The sequence below is a fragment of the Scyliorhinus torazame genome, chromosome 21, assembly GCF_047496885.1.
Source record: "Scyliorhinus torazame isolate Kashiwa2021f chromosome 21, sScyTor2.1, whole genome shotgun sequence".
Classification (NCBI taxonomy): Eukaryota; Metazoa; Chordata; class Chondrichthyes; order Carcharhiniformes; family Scyliorhinidae; genus Scyliorhinus; species Scyliorhinus torazame.
The window spans coordinates 108,853,763-108,863,838 of NC_092727.1; positions in this window are offsets into that span (position 1 = coordinate 108,853,763).

Sequence of the window (10,076 nt, forward strand, 5' to 3'; positions counted from 1 at the left end):
ATCTAAGATACTTGGTAATAAAACAGTACCTCAGCTTTGATAGTTTGATGAACATGTTCCTGGAGTTTAAACCATAAAAGAGTGTTTATTTCCGAATTAAACAAGACAACTTCAATCATTGAAAGACTACTTGGGTACATAAGAATGCTTCCACAAAAACATGAACACTAAAGGAACAAGATGTCCTCTTATGTAGGGTAAAGTGCATTTGTATCAAACACCCTTCATATGGGCAAGCACTATTGTATAGCCAAATGTAACAAGCAATTGTAATGGTCCCCTGCTAGAGCTAAGAATAAAACACTTTTTTCCAAAGTCATTAAAATATAAAAGAAGGTACTTTGGTGTGTATGCATTTGAGGATGAATGAGTTGGAAACTGTGCCTTTGGGGATTATTTCAATAGTTAGCAACTTGAGTGCTTCAAAGGTGAATGAAGGACACGACTGACTAGTCTGAAACATTAAATACTTTCTCACATACGAATGCCATATTGAGACAGGAATTAGAGTTTGAGACTTGAGTGTAAACAAAATCATGTTAGTGGAAGTGCCTCATTTAATGAGTAAAACAGCGAGATATACCTAATCCAATAATTGAAGTGCCTATTTCCCAGCACGCTGGCCCAGCACATCAAGTTTTGTTAACCTGACTGTGCATAAAAACCACAAACTGTGATTGTGGAAGATTCATTTTGCCAAAGTAATTCTTAATAAGATTGTTAAATACAATTAAGTGCTAGTTGAGGTCAAAAAAAACTGCTTGGTCCAGGTGGCTGAGGGAGGTTGTCAATTATATTTTCTGCCAAACCCCTTCAGGAGTAATTTTGGTTTCAAGCTATTGATTGTAGCTTTCATTATTCCAACTACATGGAAAGAACAATGAATGTGTCTGTCACAATGTTCTGCCTTAACTGTTTTACGGTTGTACATCACCACCGTGAAAACAAATGACAAACCCCTGCCCAATCTTCACTCCGGATCTTCCACTCCAAATCTTTCTGCTCCCCCTTTAAGATGAACCTACTTCTTTTGACCACGTTTTTGATCACTTATTCTAATATCTCCTTCTATGGACCATTGTCAGATTGTCTTCAGACATTTTAACCATGATAAAAGTGCTATATTGTTATGGGCGAGGCGTTTTCAGAACCCCAAAATGTATCATGGGGTTCAACCAACTTCTCTCTTTAATGGATTTGTTGCTTTTCCTAGCACGCGGCTTTTTCCCTAGGTGTGGGATTACAATTATGGGCACGTGGGTTTTTAAACACAAAACACTGTTTATTCCATGAACTCAACTTAACATCTTAAATAAACATTGGATCTCTCAACACGCCTTACTTCAAAGATAACTCAGAAAATATTGCAACAGTAAATAACTCCTTAAACTGTTCCTTCAAATTTCCAAGAGACTTAACACCTTTAAACAAAATCACATCAGATTAAAGGATATATATATTTTCTGTAGAATGGCAGAGATATATTAGTTTGGTTGATTTCAGCTCCAGCACCTTGTTTTTTCCCTGCAGCTCTCTGGACACACACAACCTGCTTTCTCCAACTGCAAAACTAAACTGCAAAACTTGCAGCTCTCTGGAAACACACAGAAACACACACTGCTTTTTAAACTGGAACTAAAAACCTGCAAAATGGCTGACCTGAGCTGAGCTCCACCCACTCTATGACATCACTGTTTTCTTAAAGGTACATTGCTTAAACATCCAGTTCTTAAAGTCACTCTTGCATGACAATATAATTGCAAGTTGTTATGGCTTTATTTCTGATTGCTAGGGTGCTAATATTGAGGGGGAAAAAATATTTATATTTGCATTTCAACTTCCTTTCTTCGGGTCAGCACTTGCTAATTGTGCATCCCTACTTCAAAATATCAGGCCAGATTCTCCGACAAGTACGGAAGTTCTGTGACGTTTTACGTGCAAAAGAATCGGCGCCGCACCCTCACCAATGCTGCGACCGGTGAGGGGCTAGCAGCCGCGCCACATAAAATCCCCGGCCTCCATGAAATAAACGGCTGGAGAATGGCTGGGTCTGTGGCCGCGCAGGCGCACAGCGGCGACCTGCAGCAGTCACGGCGTAAAACATGGTGTCGGCCGTGCACAGACCCGACCCGCCAGATAGTGTCCCCCTGACCATCCCCCACTGGTCCCCCTACCCGTCGTGGAAGCCCCCCCCCCCCCCCCCCCCCACGACCAGCAGCACGGGTTCCCGCACGGCTGCGACTATGAGTGAACCGCGCCATCATGAACTCGGCCCATCGGGGGCGGAGCATCGGGGGAGCTGATGCACTGAGGCTGTCCCAACAGCACGCGTTGACGCCGTTTCAGAGGGGGCGGAGCATACGAAACCTGCGACAAACAGGCACCGTCCCCGATTTCGCCTTGAAAAGGGATTCTCCGCATTGGGGAATGGAGAATCACGCCCGTCCTCTCGGTTTAACCCTAAATCAGTGAAGAAATAGCAAAACAAATCCAAATCCACAAATAAGTCATGAACAGTCATTGCAAAGTCTTGAAGAATGTAATACCTCTACTCATGAAGCACAAGATGCAAAGCCCACGTTGATGTGTTCTGGTTTTGGAATATTGTGTCCAGTTCTGGTTGCCTCATTATAGGAAGGATGTGGATGCTTTGGAGGGAGTGCAGTGGAGATTTACCAGGATGCTGCCAGGACTGTAGTGCATGTCTTATGAAGAAAGATTGAAGGAGCTAGGGCTTTTCTCATTGGAGCGAAGAAGGAAGAGAGGTGACTTGATAGAGGTGTACAAGGTGATGAGAGGCATGGATAGAGTGGATAGCCAGAGACTTTTCCCCAGGGCGGAATGGCTGTCACGAGGGGACATAATTTTAAGGTGATTGGAGGAAAGTATAGGGGAGATGTCAGAGGTAGGTTATTTACACAGAGCGTGGTGGGTGCGTGAATGGCACTGCCAGCAGAGGTGGTGGAGTTAGAATCATTAGGGACATTTAAGCGACTCTTGGACAGGCACATGGACAGCAGTAAATTGAAGGGGTGTAGGTTAGGTTGACCTTAGATTCAGAAAAATGGTCGGCACAACATCGTAGGGCCTGTACTGTGCTGTACTGTTCTATGTTCTATGAATGCCCAGGCTCGACCATATTTTGACACCATATTCAGTGTCTTCACCGTATTGCTATAAAACTAGCTCTTCACTCTTGCGTCACACTGAGATATTCTATTCAGACTGAACTGAACTGAAGTTCATTCTACAGCGATACCAAGACTAACATTCACTTCCTGCAGCTTTAGCTGGCGCCCCACATACACTTTGCGAGGCAGCCTTCGGCAGTTTCCCTTAAATTGGGAAGCACAAATTGCACCATTGAAGTTAATCATTTTTTCCCTCAATTTACTTGAGGTGTGTTTTGCTTTTAAGAAAAGATATTTCGGGTGTGAAGCTTGCAGCATTGGTCTGAATTTCACGCCCGGGGATTTTAGGCGAGAGGTGGGGGTGGGGGAGGGGCGCGTGTGAAATTGAACGAATGGGATTCCTTTTGGGTTCCCGCACGCCCCGCCCATGCAGCCGATTGACGCTCATTCGGGCGTGAAGTGGCTGCCGGGTGTTCCCCGCCGACCCTTTGGAAGGCAGGAGGGGAAAGGCTATCTAGAAAATTCAGGCCATTATTATCTAAGATGGATTTGATTTACTGTTTTATATTTCATAGAATCATAGAATTTACAGTGCAGAAGGAAGCCATTCGGCCCACCAAGTCTGCACCAGCCTTAAAAAGAGCACTTTACTTAAGCCAACAGCTCCACCCTATCCCCGTTAGCCAATTTGATGCAGTTAATTATTTATTTGTTTTGCAATAGAAAAAAGCTTTTAAATATTGGTTCCAATCATGTTTGTTGCTGCTTTTAAGGATATGTGTGGCAGGATTGAAGTCAGGAAGTGAAGATTTCCTCGGTCATACAGCATTAAGATCTGTCAGTGCTTTTCACTGTTGCCGAGGCTCCTATTCCAGGTTTTCCAGTTTTTCCCGTGTACAATTCTATGTTGAATTGCTTTTTTCTGATGGGATATTCCATGTGAAATGTAATCTGTGATACATAGGAATTAGGAGCAGAAGTTGGCTATTCAGCCCTTCGAACCGACCTCCGCCATTCAATCAGATCATGGCTGATCTCTTCTTGGTCTCAAATCCACCTCCCTGCCTGTTCCCCATATCCCTTTGACCCTTTAATAAAAATCAGAAATGTATCTATCTACTTCTTGAAACCATTTAATTACTCAGATTCCACCGCACTATGGGGCAGCGAGTTCCACAAATTCACCACCCTCTGCGAGTAGTTCCTCATCTCAGTTTTAAATTAACCACCTCTCAACCTATAGCTGTGACCTCTCGTTCTAGATTGCACCACATGGGAAACATTTGGCCTACATTTACTTCATCAATCCCTCTTAACATTTTATGTGCATCTATCAGATCCCCTCTCATCTTTCTGAACTCAAATGAGTCTAAGCCCAAATTGTTCAATCTCTCCTCATACGTCAACCCTTTCATCCCCAGAATCTATGAACCTCTGACTAATTGTAAGGTAAGGCAGTTCCCATACTGCCAGGTGACCATAGGTTGCTTTCCCATTTGACGGGGGAGAGCTGACTGGTGGTGATTTAACCTGAGGATCAGGCGAGGGGCAAGGTTGAGAAGGTGGGGCCTTCATGAATAACCTCAGCCGGTACGGGAATTGAACCCGCACTGCTGGCCTCACTCTGCGTCACAAAACTAGCTGTCCAGCCAACTGAACTAAACTGGCTGTAGTACCCCCAATTTTCACCAATCTGTTGGCTGCCGTGTCTTCAGCTGTTTACTCCATTAAACTCTGAAATTCCTTCAGCTCTCTCTCCTATTAAAATGACGATTTATAACATGTGTCAGCATTTTATCATCTGTTCAGTCATCTTCTGTGGCTTGGTATCAGAAATTGATCATGTTCCTGTGCCATTTCACTATTTTAAATGAGTATTTACGGTTTTATAGGTTTGTTGGTAGATCTACATTTTGCACAGGGCCCATTTGGCCTCTTTGGTCCTCATCAGTCACCATGCTTCATATCATCCTCGCCGATCCACATATCACTCTATTCTTTTCCATTTCATGGGTGACATTCTCCGACCCCCCGCCGGGTCTGACCCCGAGTGGTGCCCCCACGGTGGCCTGGCCCGCGACCGGGGCCCACCGATCCGCGGGCGGGCCTGTGCCGTGGGGGCACTCTTTCCCTTCCGCCTCCGCCACGGTCTCCACCATGGCGGAGGTGGAAGAGCCTCCCTCCACTGCACATGCGTGGGAAACTGTCAGCGGCCGCTGATGCTCCCGCGCATGCGCCGTCCGGAGATGTCATTTCCGCGCCAGCTGGCGGGGTAACAAAGGCCGTTTCCGCCAGATGGCGGGGCGGAAATTCCTCCGGTGTTGGCCTAGCCCCTCAATGTTGGGGCTCGGCCCCCAAAGATGCGGAGCATTCCGCACCTTTGGGGCGGCGCGATGCCCGTCTGATTGGCGCCGTTTTGGGCACCAGTCGGCGGACATCGCGCCGTTTCCGGAGAATTTCGCCCCATACGTTTAACCAGCTTTATGCATCTCTGCTATTCTGCCACAGTCGAACTAAACTGGGTAAAGCAGTTATACTCAAGTAACATTTGAAAAGAAGCAAGTTTCTCTATGAACTTTTGCAATGATTTCAGATGCCGAGGAAATGATTTACTTCTCCACACATACTGGCATTTCATTAAACAGAACACCGTTATTATCCACTTGTTAAAAGTTTGAATTGGTTCTTGTACTCATTAAATGATCCTTTTAATTTTGGGGGGGAAATTATTTTCAGCAGCACAAAATCAGCTTCTAGATTAATATCATAACTAAAATACTTTTGAGTACAATGATCTTATCTTTTTGGGGGATGCTGGCAAAATTACATTTATTACCCATCCCTTGACACAATGAATCACTCAGTCCTTCTGTTACTGGTGTTATTTCCCATGCTGTACCCTTTGAGAATTGAATTTCAGATTATGAGACTGACGCGCTGCCTACTGCCCGATTCCTGTGTATCAGTGACACACAAGAACTCTATATACGTTCCATCAGCATGTCTCCCCTCGATTATTGGACTCAGTAGGACCATCAACAAATATTAGTGTCATTCTTGAAGCCAGGCCCGCAAGCATTCAAGCAAAACTCCTGCAACATTGCCTTGAATTATCGTCTCCCCCGTGAGCTCGTTTTCTCAACTCTCAAATGGCCAACATTCCAGGGGTGGACGAAACCACTTCCAATACACTCTGAAACTCTCCCTGAAGTGTTGAGGCATTGACATTAATGATCGGGAGAAGCTTACCAATTGTTCAGGAAGGTAATGACTTGTCGATCAAGCTGCATCATGCTTTGCGTTCCAACGCCTCCATGATGAGGTGGAGCAGAGGCAGCAAAGACCATCCATAGAATCTCTAGTGTAGAAGGCCAGTTGGCATTCTCCCTGTATCTGCGTGCGTCTCACTCCCACAACCCACAAGATTTGCAGGGTAGGTGGATTGGCAATGCTAACTTGCCCCTTAATTGGAATTTTTTTTTTAAAGGCCAATCAGTCCATCAAGTCGGCACCAACCTTCTGAAAGATCACCCGACCTAGGCCCACCACCTCTATCCCCGTAACCCCCACCTAACCTTTGGACATTAAGAGGCAATTTAGCACGGCCGCTCCACCTAACCTGCACATCTTTGTAAACAAATCCTATACTCTGGGTCCCACTACCTCGTTGGACGTCCTGCCCCATGAGCCCAAAGATCTGTGGGCTGAGAATCGGCCTGCTCAGTCACATGAAGACCGATAGCAGATCCTACATCGACATTGTCCTCAAATAGAGGGACAGACGGCAAAGATGGAATTATTTTCCCACCACCACTGCCCTCCCCTTGAGGAAGGTGGCTATAATGACTCATAAGGAAACTTGTCATAATGAAGGTGAATTTGTTTACATACATGCAAGTTCATACTTTACTTCACTCCCAGTGCAGACCCTGCTGGGAGGATAGGTCTGATCATGCCCCGAGTTGGGCCTGCTTTTATCCCCGGCCTTAACGAGCCCCAGGTGGTAGGCCTCTGACCCCCTACCTAGGGACTCGTATTCTAAGGCTCACAGGGAAATCAGTAATTGTTTCCCCATGGTCCTCATGGGGGTTATGACAGTGGCCCAAGTTGTTCTTGGACTTCATTGATAGCTGGATTAAAAGCAGTTTTGCAAATTCTTTGTCGCGAATTGACTACTTGACACCAGAATTGATTGTTCTTCTATCCGTTAGTTTCACTGTCAGAAGAGTGACCAACAAAAAGGGTGGAATTCTCCGCCGGCGGTATTCTCCATTTTGCCGGCGCCCGGGGGTTTCCCGACGGTGTGGGGCTGCCCCACAATGGGAAACCCCATTGACCGGCCAGCGTAACGGAGAATCCCGCCAGCGGTCAATGGAGAAATGTGGAGCGCGGGGCAGAGAATCCAGCCCATGGTCTACAAATGTTTAGTTGCCAGGAAAAGAAAATGCATATCAACATGTTTTTCACATTTTTTTCTGCAGTTTATTCATGACATAAAATTGCTTGGACAATATCCAAGAAAAGAAATCAAGAGGAAACATTGTGGTAAGTTAACACATTGTCACACATGGTGACGAAAAGAAAATGAAACCCATGCCCAACGGTAAATACCTCAGTTATGGTTGTAAAAACAAAAATTGAATCCTCCTACGTAAAGGACTCCAAAACCGTCACATGTTGGCTGCCATTGTAGGGGAAATCCCAGCCAGTCAAGTTTGTCCCTTGGAAAGTTAGTTGTAGTGAGATCAGGGCCTGGTCAAGGGGAAGTCAGTTCGAAAAGGAGTTTTGACTTGAATTTGTAGATTGTACAAAGTAACAAGGCTTTAAGCATCACCATAATGGAAGAAATAGTACAGTATTCTCACATTATTCCATCTGTATCCATTTTCACCCAATTAGTTCTTCAGCAAAAATACTGTAATTTGTTTTCTGAATTGTTAGAAACAATACTAAAGATTTCACCCTTTATAACTTTTTGACCCTTTTAGGTTTTAAGCAACAGGCATTCAAGGGTTAATTGCTCTGGTCCCAGACTTGGTAAATCTCTAACCTGCAGGTTAACCACTTAAGTTCAGTACATTTGCAAATATAAACTGCACAGTCCATTGGTCCAGGTTCGGGGAGTCAATATACTTTTTATTAATTCAACACATGCTTTATACAAAGCAATGGGCTGTGACCCAACTGAACTCTCGTCCCCCCCATAGTCCCGATCATGACCTTTCCACTATGAATGTTCTGGCTACCACATAGTTCCTAAGAAGCAATGCAAACAATCTTGCCGAGCATCCACTTTGAGAAGTTATTTGAAAAAAATGACAGATTGTTTTCCAGTGTAGACATATGGGGCTGGTTTAGCACACTGGGCTAAATCGCTGGCTTTTAGAGCAGACCAAGGCAGGCCAGCAGCACGGTTCGATTCCCGTACCAGCCTCCCTGAACAGGCGCTAGAATGTGGCGACTAGGGGCTTTTCACAGTAACTTCATTTGAAGCCTACTTGTGACAATAAGCGATTTTCATTTCATTTTTTTCATAAGTTTTATTTCAAAGAAGTTTAAATTTAGCAAGGAATATACCATCACTGACTGTCTGAAGCCACTACAGCTTGCTATTTTGGGCAGGTTATCGAACCCTAGACGTTTACAGCACAGGAGGCCATACAGCCCATCGCTGTGTCTGTGCTAGCCCTCTGAAGGAACAATTCATCATTGAGTGCCACATCCTTGCCTTCTATCCGGAGTTTGGTACAGTTTTCTCGCCCTTCCAAAAGGATCTTTTGTTGACTTCCTCCTCCGTGCTCAAGATATTGAGCATCGGAATCACTGGTCCAGCTCAAACCAGTTAACTTGACTCACAGCGACGATCAAACCTGGGTGGTCTTTCTACTCTCTGAAACTTAGTTCAAAACCTATGTGGGCAGCAGCATCGCTAGAAATACAAGTATTTCATTTGTAAACTATGTTTCCACAATCAATACAATATTTGTGTACAGCCACCACATGCACAGTGGCATCGTCCAATATCACTGAACTTACACGGGAAACTTCTCTAAAAGCTTCAGTGGAAAATTTTATATTAAAAGAAGTATCCATGACAGTTGTAGGGACAATGCTAATATGATTTGCTCTTCAGCCAGGACTCTGAAAAATCAAAAAGAAGTCACACTGAAATACTGGTGAAGAAAAGAAAAGAAAAGCTGCGAGCATCATTCCACCTCCGCTGGAAGCTTTTGGGAGTGGAGCATTGCTGCAACATCTTTCTGAAGTCTCGTCTCCACCATTATTAACCGACCGACTGCTCTGACATTGTTTGCAGTAGGGTCCACAGGCTTTTCAATATACTGCTCCCCCGTCCCCAACCCTGCAAACCAGAGGCTCTTTTCAACACTGGGTAGGGGGGAAATTAATTTCAATGACGGCATAATACTCCTTCCGTTACCTTTTGATAAATGGAGCAAGGAGCTGAAATTCCCCCCCCCCCCTCGCCTAGAAAGTGCGCCAGGGAAATTCAGTCTCCCTATATTTTCATGTCGCACTGTGGGAAGGGTGGGGGCAAGGTTAGGACTAAAAGCACTCTATTTGAATAACCGCCATATAACAGGGGTGTGCCTGCCTGCTGCCTTGTTTCTCTAAATCTTATATCCTTGATGTATTCTTCATCTAAATCATTGAAATGGGCTAACGGTATTCATTTTCCTCGGAGTGTCGTTACCCCAAAAGCCCCAGCATTTTGGTTCAATCCGTTTCCCTTTTGTGTAAGAAAATATCAATGATCCCAATTGCTAACGTTTATGCCTTACAAAGTCTTCAGGGGTCTCACGGTCTCAGACTTGCCGCTTCTGTTGTGTTTTGCTGCTGTGTGCATTTTCAGGGTTTAAAAAAAAAAGCCAACCTTTCACAGGTCTGTCAGTTGCAGGTTCTGCCACGGCGGTAACAAAACAAAAA